The following is a 22,266-nucleotide window of genomic DNA, read 5'->3' as shown; positions in this document are numbered from 1 at the left end:
TAAAAGCACTTCTATCGCTCTTCTACAACAATATTGACATTTTGATTCAGTGTAATTAATGCGACAATATTTTTATCTATACTAATATTATAAAGCTGAAGAGTTTGTTTGTTGGTTTGTTCGTTTGTTTGAACGCGCTAATCTCCGGAACTACTGGTCCGATTTGAATAATTCTTTTTGAAGACCCAATTATAGAAAATGGTTCCGTACAAAATACAGTTCACGTCAGTGATGAAATGGAGAATAATTCATTTGTGGACAGCAATTCCAGGTGTGACAGTTTTTCAGATTGTTTGATTGATTCAACTGAAAAAAAAACCAGCAACTACGAGATGGTTTGAAGCATTGGGCTATTAATTATAATATTTCACACGAAGCAATAAAAAGTCTGCCTCGTTGGTCGAGTGGTTGTAAGTGCGACTGCCGGGCAAGGGGTCTCTGGTTCGATTCCCGGGTCGGGCGAAGTATTGCTGAGCCTTTTTCGGTTTTTCGAAAATTTCTCAGTAGTAGCACGGAGTCTGGAAATGTGCCCGGTATATGGCAATAGGCTCACCACCTATTACATGGGACTTACAATATAAATAATTGTGAAATGTGGGTGTACACAGTGGCATTACGTGCCATAATGTGCACCTCTGCCTACCCCTTCGGGGATTAAAGGTGTGACGATATGTATGTACGTAGTTATACTTCTCTGACGTCATACGTAGTACCTACACAGATTTATAAACCATAACATTTATTCATTAACAAAAGTATTCATCATATTTATGGAATAAGGACAAAAAATAAAACAAAAATAACAAACAAGCTCAAAAGGAACCCTAATTTCATGTAATGGTGGATGTAATCTATCATAATGAGTACTATAGTAGAGAAGATAAGGAAGCTGGAACTATGTTTATAACTTAAAATAAGAAATTATTTTAGTAAAAGCTCATTAATTCGAAGGGGGCATTCAAATATGTCGTAAATCCATACATAGTTTATCAGTAAAATTACAGTCGCACAACATTTTCCTCGTAAGAGACGAATAATTCGATTAAGTACAAAATAATATCTTAGTCACCACGATACCCCGTCACTTTTCTTATTTTATTATTTCTCTTCTAAAACACTTAGACACTGCAGCGACGTGAACGAATGTAAAATGAATGAATGATGAATTTTAGTGATGTAATGGAATCATGAACTCTTTTACAGTACTCAAAAACACTTTAGTAGTGCTGCGGTGGCTTATATATCACCAAATAGAGATTGCGTTAGTGTAACTCAACTGCAACGGGCCAAAATTGTCATGCCTGATACCCTTATAGTTCTACTTTAACACTCAATGGAGATATAATTGCGCCACTTTCTTTGTAGATGCACCTTCTTTGGCCTTTTATTTGACCACCGTTTAGTTTTTACAAAACGTTCTATGGCCTTCTATAAAACTAACTTTTGTTGGTTGGGCAGGTCTTACTACTATTAGTAAGAACTTTGTACTAAGCCCAGAGCATAGAAATTATTAAAGAGTGGTATACAACCGCCCTATATCATAAAGTAATTAAAATACGAATGAGGTGTGTAACACTACTAACTGAAATCGAATTGGACAAAAGCCAAAATCCTAACTTTGGCCACTAAAATTGTGTAACCTCGTAACATCTTACGAGGCAGTACTTTATCTAGAAATGATTAACAGCTTCTTATCGTCCTGAAGCATTAATAATAGTCTAATGGCTAGTTGCAGTCATTGCAGTGTTACTTAAAAGGTTACCAACCTGTAATTATTTTTGAATTATTGCATTTCTTGCATCAATGGCTTGCACAAAATGGCTGTGGGTAATGGGTTACCAGCACGATACAGTACAACCCATAGGAAAATAATTATCTAGATTCTAGAATATTACTATAAGACAAGATACTGCTGAACAAAATCGTGGATAGACAATTGACGATTGTTCCAAAGCGATTCACTTCCCTAATCATCAATTTAGAATTTGAGAACCCTTCATTGCGTGATATTTTGGAAGCTGTTAATGTCAATCATTTCGATTAGAGATAAAAAACAATGAGCAATATAGGAAGTCACTTTGTTTAGACCCAATGACAGTATTTTCGCGTCAATCAAAGTATTGTTTTATAATGCAATCTTTCCATTATTGTATATACTTTCTGGTCTGATTGACTGCTCCCAACTCAGTCTGCAAATTGTATCTACGATGTCGTATTCTTCTTCTACTTCAGTGAATATAATAGGGATAATGACGGGGTATGAAAATTAAAAATCTATTTAGTCCGTCAGTAAGGTAATAAAAAAATATTAGACGCGTTTTTTTTATATTGTCATGTAAAATAAAAATACTTTTATAAAACGAATCAAAGTTCAGGAGTGGGAGCAAATACGTAATTTCTACGTATAAAACGTACCTAGAAGTCACGTTATGCGATATTTTAAATCAATCTTCGAAAGTATTTTTTTCTGTAAGAAAATAAAAAATACATCATGTCTAATGGTTTAGAATAATCTACAAGACGATCCTTGAGACTATCATATTGCAGAATGGATGTCAAATGTAACATTACATCTCTGTCCCCGACAGGATTGAAGGGCTTTTTTAAGAGACTTTTTTTAAGAGACCAACATCATCGTTACTATCTACAACTGTGTACTATGTAGCTTTTATAGCTTTATTACCTACAACAATATTAGCGTTGACTAGAAATCTGTGTAGGCAGGCGCCAAGGGACAAGGGTCAAGTAATTCAATACTCAACTTTTACCGGAAACTCATTAGCTTTGGACAAATCGCTGCAGTTTCTGCGACACGACCGACATTTACTTGCGTTAGCTATGACCGATGTGACTACTTCTTGTGTTGTTAACTATCTGTTGGTGGTTTTCTCGTTAGTATACCTATATAATATGTTGCTTCTGGTCTAGTTAATTTGAGGTTTTGTTCTGCTTTTATTGATTACTAGCGGTAAAATCCCACCCCAGCTTTGTATAGATGCAATGGTGATATGCAAAGTCAAAGTCAAAGTCAAAGTCAAAATCATTTATTTCAAATAGACCAGGAAGGCACTTTTGAACGTCAAAGCAAATATAATAATATTAATAACGTCTGTCTGTCGGTCAGTCCTCTAGTGAAGCTATTTGCTCGTTCCAAAGTATAGATTCCTATGGAGAAGAACGAGCAAGAAACTCCATAGGTTACTCTTTTTCAATCAGATTTACAATACAATTCTTGGTTACATTGTTTCGATTACTTTAGCTATGTGAGAACAATGTAAAACTAATATACAGTCAAAGCGACAGAAAAAGAAAATAACCTAGAGGACAATAAAAATTAATGCAGTCCGGAGCTGACCAGTCCCAGTTGACAGCGCCCGTTCACGAACATGACACGTACACCAGCACCGCCCAACTCAACCATGTTGCAGGGAATCGAGCGATCCAATGCCCGTGCCACCGCCTGCATATGCATGTATTATACTTAAAATCCTTCCTCTTGAATCATTCTATCTATTAAAAAAACCACATCAAAATCCTTTCCGTAGTTTTAAAGATGTAAGCATACAAAACGACATAGGGACAGAGAAACCGACTTCATTTTATACTATATAGTGATGATTTGCGAGTAATGTTTAAGATGTATGACGTTTTAGACTTATTTGAATTTCTACCTGTTTTCTCTGACTTGTAAATATTGTACCTACGTTTTGTTACAGCTTTAGTGTAACTATTATGTACACTAGGATTGTCTCCTGTATCGCAGGTTTACAAACATGCAAACTTACATAGACAAGATATTTCAACTAAAGCTGGTTGAGCCTTTTTACTAACAACACAACTTGCTACCTATCAAAAGCATCACATATTTCAAAAAATACCAGTTTGCGGCCATCCCAAACAGGTGTGCCCATACAAATGCCGGCCCTAACACTTTCTAGCCAGACTGAGTTGCAGGCAGACTGTAATTATCGCTACAATCTAATCTCTTAGAAACGCCGTTAAACGTTTGTTCTCTAGATAACCGAGGTATAATTAACTTGTACCGGCTTTTGTCTTGTTTTTTACGCTAAAAAAGAGCTTTAAGTAAAGCATCGTGGTATAAAATCATGTAGGTAGCTAATTACCTATTGTAAAGATGTTAAAACTGATGTTTTTTTTCCTAGGTATATAAAGAACATAGGCTTATTTTATTTAATGGAGTCTCTTGCTTGTTCTTCTCCATTCGAAGCTACACTGACGGACAGACTGACAGACTATTATAATAAATTTCTTTAATTGTTTACGTTTTAAAAGTATCTAAGTTTTTAAGATTTAATTGGAATAAATAAATGACTTTTATTTTGATGACTTTAGCATTTTCTTCTATGTCATATACGTTTTAACAAACATAAAAATTCACATACACACCACACCTAGGTCCGAAACAATTTATGCATCACACAAAGTCCCCAGCAACTAGTTACATAGAAGCCAGTTACCCAGCCACTACGACAACATCCAAATGGATGTAGGATTATCTCTTAAGAAATTCCTTCGTCTTCAAGATATCAAGTATCATACTTCTGCTAACATTGTAGGGAATCTTAGCCACGTCCTGTGTCTACACATCTATGTGTATGTGGATAATGTTGGGTATGAAGGCGCATACAGGTACAATGAGCTATGCGTTGAATACCTCATTAGCTAAGTATTTGTGTCTCGTGGAAACATTCCATAAAGTTCGTACAATTTAAGCTATGTATGGCAGGAGGTCCTAACGTTTCTGTTTGAGAATAAGTAGCCCTAATAGCCCGCATTGAGCAAGGGTGGTGATTAATGCTCCAATTTCTCCGTGCGTAAAGAGGCCTTTGGTCAGCAGTGGTCACTTATAGGCTGATGAGGCTTTAAACTATCCTTATACCCAATTTTAGTTGAAAATTTTCCCACTACAACATACCTCCATTTTGAATAAAAGGTAAAGTTGGCGTTACTCCAGATGATAATATAGACCCATATGGACATTTTTACTATTTATATTTTTTTTTAAATAGGCTGTCTACATTGAAATAATATCTAATAGGTATTAATCCGTGTAGAATATTTACATGCAAGAACAAATACTATTATGTTATACAGCTATTGAGATAATAATATAATTGGTAATGTACACGAAATTGTCATAGTTTGTGTTTCAAACACAAAGCCAATATTATTAATAGCTAGTTATTAATCTAAGTGTTGCAGAATTTGACCTAAATGTTTTACCTAAGATTGCAATTTTATGCCTATTACAATAATGACTATTTGTTTAAAATTATCTTACGAAGCATTTTGTTGAATTACCTTAATTATCTATCTCAAAATCTGTCATTGTATGTCTTGCTTATACAGCTAAATCATTGGAGCTAAGCCCATTGTTATGCATAGGGCTTGCATTTTAATCGAATCGAAAAATCTACTTATCGAATAAATTATATCCTCAGAAATAAAACTACTATTTTCGATTTTCTAAAGCTATTCTCACTTTTTTATTTACAACACACCAGTAACAAATTTCATAAAAATAAAAGGAACTATAAACGTTTCACACGGAAACTGTTTAGTGATTCATCCTTTTTTGTAACTGGCAATATTTTATTTAACACCTCATAATGTTGCCAGTTTTAACGGTTGACATGATAATCGGTTTGTTTATTACGATTTTTATTGTCCTTTCGGTAATTTTATGTCCTTTTAACAATGGTCAGTTTAATTCCGATTAACGGAAGATATTTTATGACGTGTGTTTTCGGAACTTGTATAAATTTTGATTTTATTGCTGATAATCGTATGTCTTAAGATTAAGTTCGAAGTTATTGGGTCAAATTTTATTTTATTTTGATATATTAATTGTTTGATCGGAAAGTTTTCTGATATTCTGTTAATCCAATTAATTGGTTTTTAATGAGCATTTGTATTAAAAATGGGGCATTTTAGTTTAAGGTAACTTTATTTTAGATTCCATAGTAATCATTATTACATCACCCGTTAACTAATAATAAAAATAGGACTATTTTTCTGTGAGAGTATCGAAAATAGTGTTTATTACATTTTTTAGGTTCACTTTTAATTGTAAAAAAGAATGATTGGTAAAATAACCTACCTACAAAATTAATGATGTATATTCATTGAATTTTAATAAAAAAACCCCATAATTTATAATAGAAAGAATGGTTCCAAATTAATTTACAGTTAATCACTGACCTATAATTAACTACGGTTTAGATTTAAACCATATTTTAACAGTTATTGACGTGAAGATTAATGGGACTATTTGTTACCTACGTCAAATAAATTGTTTTGGAAACGTACTATGTATTTGAGTTAAATACTTCTCAACATATTCATAATTTTATAATTTAAATTAAAACTGAAGTAAAGTTTTTAATTATTTGAAAAGATTGACCTTTTTGCCAAACATATTTCAACAAAACCACAACTAACCAACCGAATTGAGAACCTCCTCCTTTTTGCGAAGTTGGTTAAAAATCTTTGCAAATATGGAGTCCCGTGTTTCAGTTCCAGAGTCGGGCAAAGCGAAATAGAACTTCTACTTATGATCCTCTTCTTCGATAATTTCTCAGTAATAACATAGAGTAGCATGAAGTTTTACAAATATCAAATACTCAAAACCAGTATCAATCAATACATCAAACATTTCAATACAATACCTACAATGCATTTCCGACCATATAGGCACCTACTTAAGTATGCATGTCAAGTAATTTTGACAGTTGCTGTCATGAGCCCATGACTCACATCCAGGTGGACAAGTTATCATCTATTAAGTATAAGTGCGGGCGATACAAATCTCTAATCTCTAATTTGACAGCACTGCTGTGGACGTGATGTATGGCATGGTGATGTTAGGCTGGGGCCACACTATTGAAGGGCTATAAAAATTTAACATGGGTGGAAGGCCTAATCAAAATTGTTGTGTAAACGGTATGCTTATATGACTAGTTTTCTTTAACTAATCTATACTCTAAGAAGTATGTAAGGGTCGTAGAGGATTTATTTTATTCTTAATTATAATCACAGGCTTGTAAATGTAACTAATCACGTGACTGAATGACAAAATTAAGTGACATTTGTATAAAGTAATCACAACAAATGATATGGGCGCAATGTCCAAAATAAAATGATTTATTTAGTACATATAAAGGAAAACGAAAAATGTCGTTGCTACTTTCCTAAATGGACATCTACAACTACATATCCCATTCAGGACTAAAAATACAAAGTTTTATTAGAAAACTAACACAATATTACAGTACAGGCTTGCTACCAATGTTACGGTAAAGACACAACAAAATCAATAACTTACTTACACAGAATATAACAATAAAACATTACAATTTCCTACTGTGAACAAACCGACAAATGTTTCTTCACAATAGTGAAATAACAATTTATGTTATAAATATTTATAAGTAATGTTTACTGTTTGTTAGTCATTTACAAATCAATAATTTACTATGTATGTGGGAGCTTTTCTCTTTCAAATGAATGTTTTGCAGTTATTATTGCAATTTCGTTTAATGAAATAATTGCTGGTAGCAAGAAAGCAATGGCGACCTGCCACTCCGCAACAATCCAGAGATATCACAGATGGTTTGCAAAATTTACCACTGAAAAAGAACGAAGTCATAAATAGTCTTCAGAAGGATAAATTTCTGCAGTATCCATTATCTATTGATATAATTTAATACCAAAAACTGACACAGAATTATAAAGTTTGACAGCTGTCAAAACGTGACATACGATAGTGTGTCCACACCCTAAAATCTTGGTACATTTAAGTCAATTTGTCCCAATTTTGCTTTGAACCGTTCACAATGCAATCTTGGATCGATAAATAATTATGTTAACAGACTATAATATGTATTAAAATGAAAACCGTGTACCATTTTACCTTTTTAGGCTGGCTTTACTAGGCCATTGTATAGTTTGAATTGGCACATAAGATACCAGTATAAACTGACCGTCGAATGTGTGGAAAGATCATACAAAGCGAGACCATGATAAATTGGTTTTGTATAGCTTCACGTGTACCTACTTCAATAGTGCCGACTAGAAATCGAATTCAGTTGTTTTATTTGCAGTCTTTGTCGGGTATTAAGTGTTTTGTACTTAATGGCGGTTGTTCAGTTTTATATTGTGCGTAAAATGGTACTGTCAACGACAATTGTAAAGTTGTTATTTAGATTCTTTTTTGCAACTAAGATACAAAAAACTATACAAATTGTACATCACAGGCAGAAGCTTTCGATTAAACATCGGCAAATTGTTTCTTTTACGCTGTTTGTATCGTCCAGTGACATCTCCCGCTTTGGGCGAGGCGAGAGGGAATATTAGAATCTAATTGATTAAAAACCACCCTGTTCTTACTCTTGCTTTTCAAGCTGAAGCCCTGTTAAACCCGCTAGGTAGTTTGTAGCTCTAGATATTTTTTAAGGATAGGAGGCACAACACATTGCCTGATTGGTGGTTATTGCTATTGGCGTGGCCCATGGAACAATGGCCCGCATTCTCAAAAGGGTTAAAAGCTCATTGCCGGCGGACACGCGTTTAAACGATAATCACAAATAAAAATTAACCAGTTCAGCAATTTTTAAAAACCATAATTAACACACAAAAATACAAACAAACACCCATTGTGTGTAACATGTAGGTATATTATTACACGACAATAATTTCTTATACTATAAGGAAGTCTAAAACAAAGGCAAAGAGACTCCATACAAGTTGTAAAAGTTAGGAAAGTTCCACTTCATTATTTATAGAATTGTCAACTCAATCACCAAAATGAATAAGGTCTAAAATCCATTGAGGAACGTTGATAGTATAGTGTAATTTGATGTGCAGTTGTGTGGACAACAATGTATGAAGTTCATTGTAAGAGTTAGACAGGGCAATTAAAATCATCATTATTTACTGTCTCAGTGTCTAGGCTCAGATATTGCGTGTTTTATGGATTAATTGTCTACTAGTCTGTCTGGTATGACGTAGTAGGTACCTAACGTTGTTTTGACCGGCCGACCCTCTTCAATGGGAGAGCTGTGTTTGAAAGATCAGCTTTAAAAGATGATATTCTGATATGTTTTTTATATACTAAATTAAATAAAAATTACGGTTCACACACATACGTTAATGGAGAAAAGCTCTACTAGTTTCGAGTCACAGAAGGACTCTTCATCATGAGCACCTTGCGCAGATGCAAAAAGCTTAACAGTAAAAATGTCGGTTAGAGGGATGTAGATAGGTACAATTTTCATACAATTATAGACACAGTTGATACGCGACTTTTGGATTTTATATATTCGTTTTAGTACAGTATGTCCATCTTTATAAATTATTATCTATAACATTTCGCAAGTTCTAAAATAGTTATATGACCGTTTTTCAGTTATGCATTTAATAAGGTAAAGAGTTCATACTCTAATCAATATACAAATTCATTAGAATGAATCATGAATACAAGATAAATATCCCTTACAATTGATCTAGTTGCGGTCTTTTGATTACCAACACAGGTGTGAAACCGACTGCAATCCGATATTGTAATTATTGTATTTAATTACAATCGTAATTAGAACATGAGGTACACTCGACAAATAAAATTGTAGTTAATGAGCCCTGTTATTATGATTTACTATTATTTGTTTGTGTTAGTTTCAATATAGTGGTCGCCCAGTGGTCTCTATTCATATGAGATGTGAAAATGACATCGCAATGTCGGTTAAATTTAGACGTTTTGTCTGATACGATCCACGGTAGTGTGTGCAATGTTTTATTTATTGATTTAATGTACTTTATAAGCATTTTTATTGCAAAATATTAGCGTTCCGCACTTCTCCTACTCATAAACTATAAGTGTGCCAAATTTTAAGCTGATGCGTCTCCGCAATTTTCGTAAAATCCTAAGGATCCTAAGTTTTTGCATCACGTATTAATATATAGATTTAAGCGAGTGTTTATAGGGAGAGCAGCGATGTCAGACAACAATTTTACAACATACACAGTTACTTTAGAAAGGCTAATGAAGTATTTAGCACGTGTCGACGCGAGCGATGAATAATGAGTATTAAATAATTATTACATAGGTACCAATATCAATGAGTTATTGCGTATCACATTTATAAACGTTTTGCGTCGACCTGCATACAAAACATTTTGCTGATTGTACTTGTGGTGTGGACAGTGGCACATCAAGATATCCTCAACTTTGTTAAAAGATTTTTTATGTCACTTAGTAACATAGGAATAAGGTTGACAATTATGTAATTGGATGAATAGGAGTTATTATTTTAAGGGGGCTTTTCCACCAGAAATGTGGGATATACTAGGTTGCTGTGGATTCGTTTGATTTCCACCAATTATTTTCATTGGTGCACATAGATAGACATTAGTGCAAATAGACTCAGCTAAGCTATTATATTTATACGGAAAGATGCGTGCTATGGATGTGTAGCTTTTTTAAATATGTACAAAAATACTCAGCAATTTACAAAGATCCACAATATTTTGACAGGCTCCATCAATCTGTCATCGAATGCGCGTACGCATTGTAAAGGTAATATTTTAACTCGATACTGTCATGTGTGACCTCAATGTACGGCCGCCATATTGGGTCGGTGTCCCGTTTAGACCATAGATGGGCAAGTATCAATACATCACTAATTTATGTTCGAGATCTAGATTTTTGTCTAGGGTACCTAGTTTGACAATCAACTGTAGGACATTTTTCTAGCTATTTGTTAGTTATGAGAATTAATTTTATTATTTCCAAAATATTGGATGGGATACCGTACTTTTTCTTTCTCTCTGTTATTGCTATATTTTCATTGGAAAGGTATGTAAAAGCAATAAGCATTAAGCGGATTAGCAAGCTGAAATGGCAGTAGGAAAAAAACGCGGAGAACCGACAGCAGCTGAGGCAGAAAGGTTCTCGAGTGAAGACCGCGTACCAAGCGCAGCGTAGGACATCCACTCACAAGGTGGACAAACGACCTGACTTGGACGCAAGCAGTTACTGGATGCAGGTCCCTTCTAACTGGCCCATCTGGAAGTTATTGGGGAAGACATAATTATGTCCAGTTCCAGTAGTAATATGTCTTATAGCTGATATGACGTAAAAGCATTATTTAAATAATAATAATCCACGTAAATATTCTCCTAAACGAGGACAAAATTGTATTAATTATTCATTAGAAGACTTTCTGAGTGTTCATTAGAATAAGAGTACCTATCTACAAGCTAACTCAATTTCAATAGATTGCAAGAATGTCTCAACTAATTGGAATACTCGATACCTATTTACATTGAGAAAGTTATTTAGAAAACTCGAGTAGCAATCGCCATTTTTTACCCGATACGATATCAGTGACATTTCCTTGCTAACAATTTTGCATAAAACATGCAAATACCAATCGTCTTCTAAATGCAAGTTTATGTACAGTTCGAGGATAAAACTTGTGTACAGGAATTAAAGAAAAGTTTACACAACTCATTATTATCGTCATATTCAGCTGGAAGTCGTAATAATCTTAAGATTGGATGCTCTTGCAGCACCTACACAAGGTTTATTGAAATACCAAAAATTCTGTTATCTTGAAACTATATCACATTCGACCAATGATGGGCGAAAATGCGATCGAGCTCACTCATAGTAATGTTTCAAATTAACAATTAGAGACTAGTCTAGCAGAGTTAGAAACCACAAAACCTACCTATAAACTACTTTATATAAAACTAGCTACTTCCGCGCGGTTTCACCCGCTCTGCTCGGTTCCTATTGATCGTGGCGTGATGATTTATAGCCTATAACCTTCCTTGATAAATGCGCTATCCAACACAAAAATAATTATTCAAATCAGGCCAGTAGTTCCTGAGATTAGCGCGTTCAAACAAACAAACAAACAAACAAACAAACTCTTCAGCTTTATAATATTAGTAAGTATTAGTATAGATTAATTTCGATCAAGTCCTCCAACTGTTGTAGCTAACTGTACTAATCCAGACTGTGTAACCTTTATCGATAGTCCGGTGCACCAATCTCGCGCACTCTCTATTGACCGGTTCCCACTCTACATCCGATAGAGATGTGCCGTTTATCCAATAGTAACGAGTTAATTAATCGACTAAAACATGGAAAAGTCGATTTCGATTTTATGGTAATTAATTACTTTGTTAATGGGGAGAACTTTCAAAGATTATTTATGTTAATCTGATATGATATAGATTAAACAGTTTGTATTTAAATTAAAATGAGTTATTTGTAAAATATCTTATTAGGGAAAGCGATGTCATATTTCAAATCTGCGAAGAAAATTGATAGCTTCTGCGATCTGCTTTTGAAAATATGATTGTCCATAGTTCAGAAAGCCAACATTTTAGATATCAAAAATCCATTCAAATGCTGACAAAATAGTCCTTCACTAGACGAACCTACAGACATAGATCAAGAAACAAAACACAATCTGTCAAAGTGCTGCTACCATTAAAATGAAATAACCTACGTGCCTATCTACTTAAAAATGGCGCCAAGAAGTTCATTAATGTCACACAAAGGACTATAGACCTTAATACCAAATGCATTCCTAATAGTAAAGTGATTAGCCATCATTCTGCAATTAAGGGTCATCGGCTTAGACAACATAATGGGTGGAAGATAGAACCGCACATCAACCTACACTGTTTCAACCAATATCTTCAACAGTAAATTCGATTTTATCACAAAGAAGATAGAGTTGGAAATCTGTTGGAGGTTTTAACGATTGGTGTACATCAAAATGAATGTGGTATGTAGTGTCGCCTGTAATTGGTCAGATTTATAAGGCTTTGTAAGTAGTTCTAGAAAGATTTATAGATACGTGGTCATCTGTAGGGTTTTTGTTCTATCTTCTACAATTACGGATTATTAACTAATGCTAAGAAATGAAGACAGAAGTATTTATTTGTAGGTCCTTAAACTTCAAATTAAACAACCCATGGCAGTCGGATGCTAGAGTATAGATCTCCTTAATATCCCCATCATAATATAATAATCCAGTTAATCCAGAGAAATTGTTGAATATAGGTCTCCCAACGAACTCCAGATCGATCTGACAGGAGTTTAAATAAGAAAAGAACGTCTAAACCTAAATAAAGGTTTAATGGTAAGTAAAGGTTGCTAGCTGACTGTCTATCCTCTGATGATGGCATGTCTCGTCCGACCAATACTAAAACACTATTCTATAAATAACCAATGATTTAGTTACACAATACACTTAAATCATTACGTGGCTACTGGTCTCAGCTAATTAATTAGAAGGCGCCATGACACTTTCGTTATCAGTTGACGGTTTCCGTGTGTCAATTAAGTCGGAAATCTCGGAGATTAGCGATACCTATGATTTAATGTATATTTAATGAGTACTGTAAGTTCTATTCTCTAGAATAACTCTTCTCTAAAACGTCTTTGCCTTTTCCGATGAGAATTTTCTAAGAACTATATTAAAAATAAAGTTTTTCTTAGGCAAGTATGTTTTGAAAACAAGAACAGGAAAAGTCAAGGTCAAAGATTTTTTCGATTAAAGCTAAAGAAGTCAGTTTTATAAGTGTAAAAGCTATATTAATAATAATGTCAGCCATTCCTTTGGTGAAGCTAATCGCTCGTTGCAAAGTATAGAGGGAAAATGAAAATTGAAATGCAAAACCTTAAATTTTTCGTAAAACAAAAAGTAGTACCTACAATATACCAATATACATGAAAATCTTTTACACTACCATCTAAACAACAAACAAAAAAAACTGATCGACCTCACCGCTAATGGAATTTTGAGAAAAGCCGAGTAAAAGTATCGCATGTTACAAATTACTTCCTTTTACCCTTGAAGAAAGCTTCGTGACCTTGGATGAAGGCACGTGATTTGGGAGACCTTGAAAGCCTTCAAGGGTGTCTATAAGGGACGAAGGTCAAAGATACGATAAAAGTTAATGATTGTAAGTTCAAAGGCTTTGTTTTGTTTATATTTCAGGGTTTCAGTTCAAGCTGTGTAAAGCTGTTAAAATATTCATCAGTTTTTTGGTTTAGTGTTTTGAAATAGGTAAGTGTTAGTAATTAGCGTTGTTAAGTATAGACTTTGAGGGTAAGTAAGTAGGTAGTGTTTTAGTGAGTGAATAATTGAAGAGTTGGGTTTACAACGTGCGTCAGAATAAGGGTTAATGGACTTATACTACAATCATAATTTAATTACATAGGTACTATATGAAATAAGGACAAAAGGTTTTTGTTTCTGTAGTATTTTTACTCATTATTTTTATTTTACCTGTACCTCTAGAGGTACAGGCTTATTATTTGTCGATAGTTGCTAGCGACGACGCAAATTTTTTGTATGGCATAGTTCCACGGGTGACCGGTAGAGGCGTTGTAATAATTTAAGTTTAAAAACATTCGTTAGTCTCCAAGAACGGATCAGATAAAGGGTAATAATACAATAACGTTTAATCACCGTGAGAATTAGAAAAGCCTAAGTTCCCGTTAATTAAAGTTATAATAGAAATCGATTGTGATGTAATAGGAGACAGTAATCATTGTGTCCCACTTTCGATTTCCGTGTTGAGCGAAACCAGGCTTCGGGGACAATTATATGTGCAGCGTTAGCAATTTTTCTGTACATTGTTAGACAAATAGTTTATTGAAATTACATAGTTTATCTGTTTAAAAAGGTAAGTTGAAAAGAAGACGATCTACGCCAATAAGAGACTTTACCTATAATAAAAATGCACACTAATTGCAACGAAGAAGCTAAAGCTATTCATAACTACTCGCAAGACAAAATAATCTCAAAAAAAAAACCAAACTGATTAACAGTTTAAAATCATATTGACAATAAGCATTGAACCAATCAAAACATTCGAAGAAGAAGAAATCCATTAAAAATCTTCATCCAACAATAAACTATCATCAAAGTCAAAACCCCTTACCTAAATCAATTAAACAAATAAGGCACTTTAGAAAAATCAAACATAACATTCAAAAAATAAATACAAGTGTCTGTCTATCATCAACATCACTAACGGTAGGAGGGCTTCAAACAAACATACCAGAGAAACATAAACAAGTCGTAATTGTCAGTTGCAGACAAAGCCAGGTAATTACAGTTGTGAATGAGTGTAAGACACTGGTCAGTGGTCAGTGGTCAACTAATTTGGAGGAGAAAGCATAGCGTAGGTGATGCGTGGTTTGTGGAGCGTCCAGTGCTAGCGATATGTAGCTTTGGTATGGCATTGATGTTTTTTTTCTTTGATAGTAAATATTTTTTTTCAATTAATAAAAAAGTATTCTGGTGAATTAATTAAGATGAATGAGATAATAAATAAAACCGAAGATAATAGAACTTGAAAAATAATGTAATGCTTTAGACGTTTTCTACGACTTAATTGTTATGTAGTTAAAAATTTTCAAGAAAGAGTCCTACCTACCTTAAAATTTCATTGTTTGACAATGTGTTGTTTCTTAACAGTTGTCCATACCTATGTGTTGTTTCTTAACAACACATAGATATGGCTGCTTACGTTTTTCACACATTTATTAAAGCTATTTTCCTTACTCTTTGCCTAAGAAGTTTTTTTGACAGGAGGTCAACAACCCCTTAGTAATCAAACACTTATTAAAGTTATTATCTTAACCTTTCATCTGTAGAACTCATCTACACACAGGATAAACATTATCCACACAAGACAACTTTCCACTTCACCAGCCTGTATGTCTATACTCAAGGAAACCAGTATCCTAAAGTAAATATGTTGTTCAATAACACCTGGAGTAAAGTCGTCATAATTACCTATGCATTAATGCCTATAATCGCCTGAACCAACCAGTTCATGACAGTAACATCTTGTATGATAAGAACTCAGTGCGACTAATTCTTGATTAACGTGAAAAATAGAGATAGGTAAGATTATCTTCAAGTTGAGTGAAGCTGGGAGTTTTTAAATTAATAGAACAGGTGTGTTATTAATACAGTGAGAATAAAAATGCAGTAATTACTTACTTTGCCAAATGCCATGCTTGAAACAGCTTTAAGTAGCTTTAAGATATTTTCTTTTCAAAATTAACCCCTGCCAGCGGCTTCCAAGTTCATTCCGATCCTTTCTGCCGTTGACTTTCTGTTTTGAGTAACATACAATAAACACACAAACTTTCGTAACAAATAAGATTAACATTGAGATTTTGATTAGTTAAAAGTTTTAAGCAGTACAAAACATTTCATATGTGCTTTCCTGAACTTAGTAGGTTTAATTCTTTATACTGAAACTCAAGTTATCATATATGTATATCTTACTATAATATACTTAGTAAATAATACCACAAAGCAAGGAATCTTGTTCAAGGTGGGTGCGGTTTTCAATTGACCTGATCTGAAGCCGCAGCTTAGTCTTTACAGCAAATACTTTGTTTTGTGGTTAAAAGGTATGTGTATTGTGTATAGATTATTAATGTTAAGGTAAGTTATTGTCTTTTATCTTTGATTGGTAGGTGGTGAAATTACAGTAAAGAAGTACGCACTGGAATATCAAATATGCAACTACAAAAATTGAATGTTCCAATTCTTTCGAGACCTTGAACGTCAAACTCATTTAAACTGTTATGGAATTTAAAAGAAAAACTGACTTTTTGAATATTAATTATCTCTTTTTTCTAGAACATATAAAACTCATGCTACTTTTTATCGCTAAAGCATAACTCTTGCAGTGTACACAAGCTCATCGTCCCCATTGCTGACAATAGAAATCAAAATACATCACAAATTATATCTGTAGACTGCATTGATAGTTAGATTAAAATATTTCAAACCTACGTGGGTGTTATCAACAATAGATTTTAAACTGCTTTTACTACCTGTTAAAGTTGAAAATGGGTTGTAACCAAATACAGTCAAAGAAAGCAGAAAGTTATAGTAATAAAATGGTTTATGTTTTAATATCATTTTACATTTTATTCTCGGTAGAGTAGGCAGAAGTGTGCTAATAGTATGGATTTTCAGTTAAGTCTAAATTAACATCAAGGGTCCGTGAGAATGGTCTGTTGGACTATGTACCTCCTCTACATAAGAGGATTTGCCATAATCTCCATGTTTAATTAGAAATTATAAGCCTCGGTTTCCCTCACGTGTTTTCCTTCACCGTTTGTCAGTGGTGTCTAAATAATCTTAGAAAGTACATATAACTTGGAACACGCGCCGTTGGTAGGTTTCGAACATGTATGACGAGCGGGTGTCTTATACCACGACCATGACATCACTACGACAATCCGTGGTCCTTATCACCTTCTATGACACCATCAGGAAGATCAGGTTGATAAAAAATGTCTTCTACTCATGCATCACTACAATACTATTTATTACAATAGCCACTAAATACAAGGCATGAGGACCCATTTTTATGTGCCTCTGGGGGCGCAATGCAGTAAAATAATAAAACAGACTGCAATAAAAGTTGTAATATTTAAATTCGCATTTATTGTGTTATATGTTTGTTGGAAACGCGGACATTGGCTGTTGGCCAGTCCTGAATAGAGGAAGAATAATTAATTAAGTAATTAAATACATCGACGTACTATAAAACGTAGGGTTGCTAATTATAACTGTAAGTTCTGATTGTAGTAAATTATTCTAGTGTTCCTGTGAAGTAAAATTAATAATAGGAGTAGGTAAACACATTTATTTTGTGTGGAAATGATTTGAACCGAGAAAACAACATGCTACAAACAATATTGTGGTTTGAATTTAGCCCTAGTTATCATCAACTTGACAATACTGTACAGCGCAAAAAATATAATATTTCAATACAAGTTTAATAGGTAGGTAAGTACTGACCATCCGGAGCTGCGGACAACGTAAAAGGTTAGCGGGGCTCCGGCTCAAAGCAGGTGAAGAAACGGGATGGTTTTAGTCAGTAAGAGTCGGACACTCCTTCTCGCCTCACCCAAGGAGGGAGAAGAAATTGGATGATTTCACCCCTCAAAAAAGGTAAGTACTGACCAAAACATTCAGTTCTGAGTGTCGTGATAGAACGCGCTTGAAAGCTAAACCGTACGAAAAGACTTGTTGCTTGACAGGTATTTTTACAGCAACACCTGACACAAAACCCTACAAATTCATCATGTACCATGTCCCAAGACCATTTAGTTAGACGCCAGTACATTCTAAATTGATCTAAATAAATAACTAGAGCACGAAGTACGTCGGAATAAGTCCTGATAACAAGATAACTGGTGTCACTCCTTTCTATTGACAGCCACCGTAAATCATTCTAATTGTCGACATAATAGCTAAATTTAATTCTAGGACTCGCTTGTTATACTAGACTGGACTATGTAAATGTCAGTAGCTTGTAGCTTGTATTGTAAGTCTTAAGTTATTTGTGTGAGAGGGAAGTGGACATTGGATAATTATTATTGTCGTTGTAGTCGTTTGAATTATTTTCCTATTGATTAACGCTTAATTTTTTAGGTGTATGTGAAAGATGTACAGTGTTTGGGCATTCTGATACGAATGACTTAAAGTTATCAATAACATGTCGGTCTTCTTGAAAATCCGAAAAAAGTGCCGAGCAGAACGAATGAAACCGCGCTAATGAGTAAATAGAATACCACATCTTTATAAACAAAAACATCTTAGTATCCGATGCATCTACAAACTCATTAATTGAACCTACCATCTCATTATACATTGATAAATATCATTACAAAAACTGGTTAATTCAACAATTTTCTCAGAAAAGTGAATGCTGGCTACAGTAGCATCTCCATTCATGAGCTTAACAGATATGAAGATAAATTTTATGCGTCTGATACACCTGATAGTACATTTTACGAGAAATTAAATAATCTCGCTTATAAAGTGTTTAATTTTAAACTTAACGACAAATGGTAGTGGACACCGGATTAAGTTAAGTGTTATAGAGATAACGATGTACAGGCTGTTTGGAAAATTGAAAGGCTTTGAGGTGTTATAAAAATAATCTTAGATAAGTATATCGCAATTAGGTAACACTGAGAATAAGTTAGACCTGTGATAACTCGGTAAAATATGCAATCTTGTATTAACTCGTCTCAATAAAAAATGCGAAAATAACAGAAAGAAACTGAAAGATCAATTCTTTAGTTATGTTAAATCATAGAAGATGAACACTGTTTAAACTAATTATTTCTTTTATTTAAAGAACAGAGAGTTGATTAGCGTAGTATCAATGTCTTACTTTGTTCTTTTTAACTCTTAGAAAAATATGGATGGTTTACGTGTCCTCTTTAAATTATTACATTACTCAAATGTCTACCTTCAATTTAATGTCGAACTCGTTATTTTTTAAACAACCTGTACATACAACTTAATCAATCTTCGTAACATATTAAAGTGGGAAGTTGAAAAGTCGGAAAATTTAGTATAAATTATGTTAATTGTCATATAAATGTATATGTCTAATTGATTTTGTCGTCATATTAATTTAATGTGGAGGTTTCACTTAGAGATTTACATAGAAGTAGATTATTTAAAGTATTTTTATGCATTTTGTGTCAAGGGTCCGTAATGGTATGGGGACAGGTCATTGATGACTTCTTAAAGTTGACTTCTCTACCGTCAGTGCCATTATGATGATTCTCAAAAGGTTTTTGAATGTGTTTATGATTGTTGATTGCGTCATCGGTTATTGAAACTTGAAAGTTAAGGTTTTGGTCGTGGGAAAATAAGAAAAGCGTTGTAATTATTTTTGTTGTTGGTATAATTGTGTTGTGGGATTCTCTGGTTGGATAAAGTATTATTCAGTTTTTTTATTAATTCTAGCATGAACTTTACGTGACTGTGTTTCGTGGCTATCATATTAAGAGCCATGCTTCGGCACGAATGAGCCAGCTCAATCGTAGATACTACGGCCTTACAGAAAACCGACGTGAAACAACGCTTGTGTTGTGTTTCGTTATATGAGTGAGGTTACCGGAGGGCCTATTACTTTCTTCCCAATCCCCGATTCCCCAACAACCCTTTTGTAACGCCTCTGGTGTTTCAGGTGTCCATGGGCTGCAGCGATTGCTTAAGTACTTACCTGACCTGTCTGCTCAAATGAGCATCACTTCACTTCAGTTTATCTACTACAAACAGGCAATTCAGTTATTCTACCTTACCTCTTGCCATATCTAAATCTAGGTATAAATTTTGATCCATCTAGAGCTATAATCCCGTAGAATGCAAATAGGTAATGCTAAACTAGGGCGTTGCAATTGTAACTGCAATTGTATTTGACTGGGCAATTGACGTCGCGGTGTAAACATACGGGAATGTAACTTGTCAGGTACCGCTCACACAGAAAAATATAATAAAAGAGAACTGTAAGATATTATGCGAAAATTGGAATGGTGCCCAGTATATTTGTACAATCATGTAACCATCCTGTACTATACATATAGGTGTTTCATTTAAAGATGTCAAAAGATACATAATATAAATATCTTTATCTAGTTTGAATCGTTAATTAATCGTTATCGTTATTTCGTTTAAAAAATACTCTTGCAAAAATGTTAACTATACAACACACAAACTATACAAAAAAAAAGCAAAAACCTTCTACCAGTACCTTTAGTACAAGTTTGCCGACTGAGCGGGCTCGGAACAAACCAACCAAATAAAAAAAGTGTGTAAAAGTTTAGTAAACTCATACTAAGGATACTGGTACCTACAGGAAAGTACCGCAAAAGTAAATAAAATTTAATCTAAATCAGAATATCAGATCACATAAATATCAAACGGACCACGCCCTTTGCATCGACCGTGAGATCCAATATATTAATGAACTACAGAGCATAATAAAAGAAATTCCTAACGGAATACATTTCAATTTGTATTATAACAGAAACGCACAATGTGTTAAATAAATTCTAACATACATATTCAATATAATATCTATCTTAAATATAAAATTGACATATTTATAGTGTGACCATTGCATTCATAGAGCTTTATTTATGAAATTGGGTCAGAGAGAAAGAGCGCATATTCTTTTTTGAATATACCGTTCCGTGAATGACAGATAAATAAATAAACGTAACCATAAACAATATTGATAACAGGTAAACACCATAAAATTGTATAAGCAAGTTGTTTTACTATTTTTGGTTGGAAACAAGAGTCGTTGAAGGCGCCATCGCGTTTTCTATGTAAATCAATGATTGGAGATAAAATCTTCAGATGTAGGTGAAAGTTTATCACGAAACTGACAAACATATCTTCTTTTAGTGTTCTTAAATCGTGAAATAACATAATTTGGTTAAGACATTTCATTAAATGGGCGCCATTTTTGGAGTTAAATTGATTTAACGTTGTAAAAGAAAGAAGTTATTTAGATTTATGCGGCCATATTGATTTCCTAATCATCCATTTAATTTTGACACAGTTTTAGGCGAAGATTTTTATTTAACGTGTTTTTGAAAATTGGGTGGAAATAAAATAATCAAATAAAACAAATTGATCCAAATTCTTTTGGTCCAATAAAATATCGGAAGATGTCTATTAGAATCAGGTTGATTCGATCACGATGTTTTCGTCATGAAAAACATGTTTACGAGTTGTATACTGTACAGGTTTTAGTAAGTAAATTACCATTAACATAATCAAATATTTTTACTTAATTGCTTGATTGCCTCATTAGTTGAGATGATGGCAACCGTAGTCGAACATGGGGCCCGATTCTTAAGTCAATAGCTACCTATGCATTTTTGATAAGTAAGCTTAAGGTTTGACCATCTTCGGGGTTGTGTGCAATAGTTATAGTGAACCTAATATTATTGCATTAATCCAATGCTACTATAATTTTAAATGCGAATGTTTGTGTGTATGTTTGTTACTCAATCACGTCAAAATGGCTGAAGGCATCGGAATGAAATTTGGAACAGAGATAGATTATAGTTTGGAATAACACATAAGCATTTATCCCACAGGAACGCAGGCGAAGCTAGTGTTTTTGATATAATAATCGACATACTTAATTTCAAGCTTTTTACTAAGAACAAAACCGCCGCGTTTTTAACCTAACTGCCAACAAAACGTTCACAAAATCTTCCCGTGTATTAGTCTATTAGGAAATTGATGGTTATCTAGTGCAGTAGATAATGCTACGACCTCTAGGCCGGTTGGAGTGCGGTTATCGTAAGGCACACGATAGTTTATCAGTGACAGTTATAAGGTTAGGCTGGGATGAATTGGATAG

General features: G+C 33.8%; 1 protein-coding gene across 2 annotated transcripts in view; it reads right to left on the bottom strand.

Annotated features, from left to right (window-relative positions):
* The window catches only part of LOC118266270 (phospholipid phosphatase 3), a 114,102-nt gene that overhangs the window by 8,497 nt on the left and 83,339 nt on the right, over positions 1 to 22,266 (bottom strand). The gene's annotated exons all lie outside the window — the stretch shown is intronic.

Source organism: Spodoptera frugiperda, chromosome 7, assembly GCF_023101765.2.
Source record: "Spodoptera frugiperda isolate SF20-4 chromosome 7, AGI-APGP_CSIRO_Sfru_2.0, whole genome shotgun sequence".
Lineage (NCBI taxonomy): Eukaryota > Metazoa > Arthropoda > Insecta > Lepidoptera > Noctuidae > Spodoptera > Spodoptera frugiperda.
Note: the sequence above shows the minus strand (reverse complement) of the source record. Positions and strands in the feature narration are given on the sequence as shown.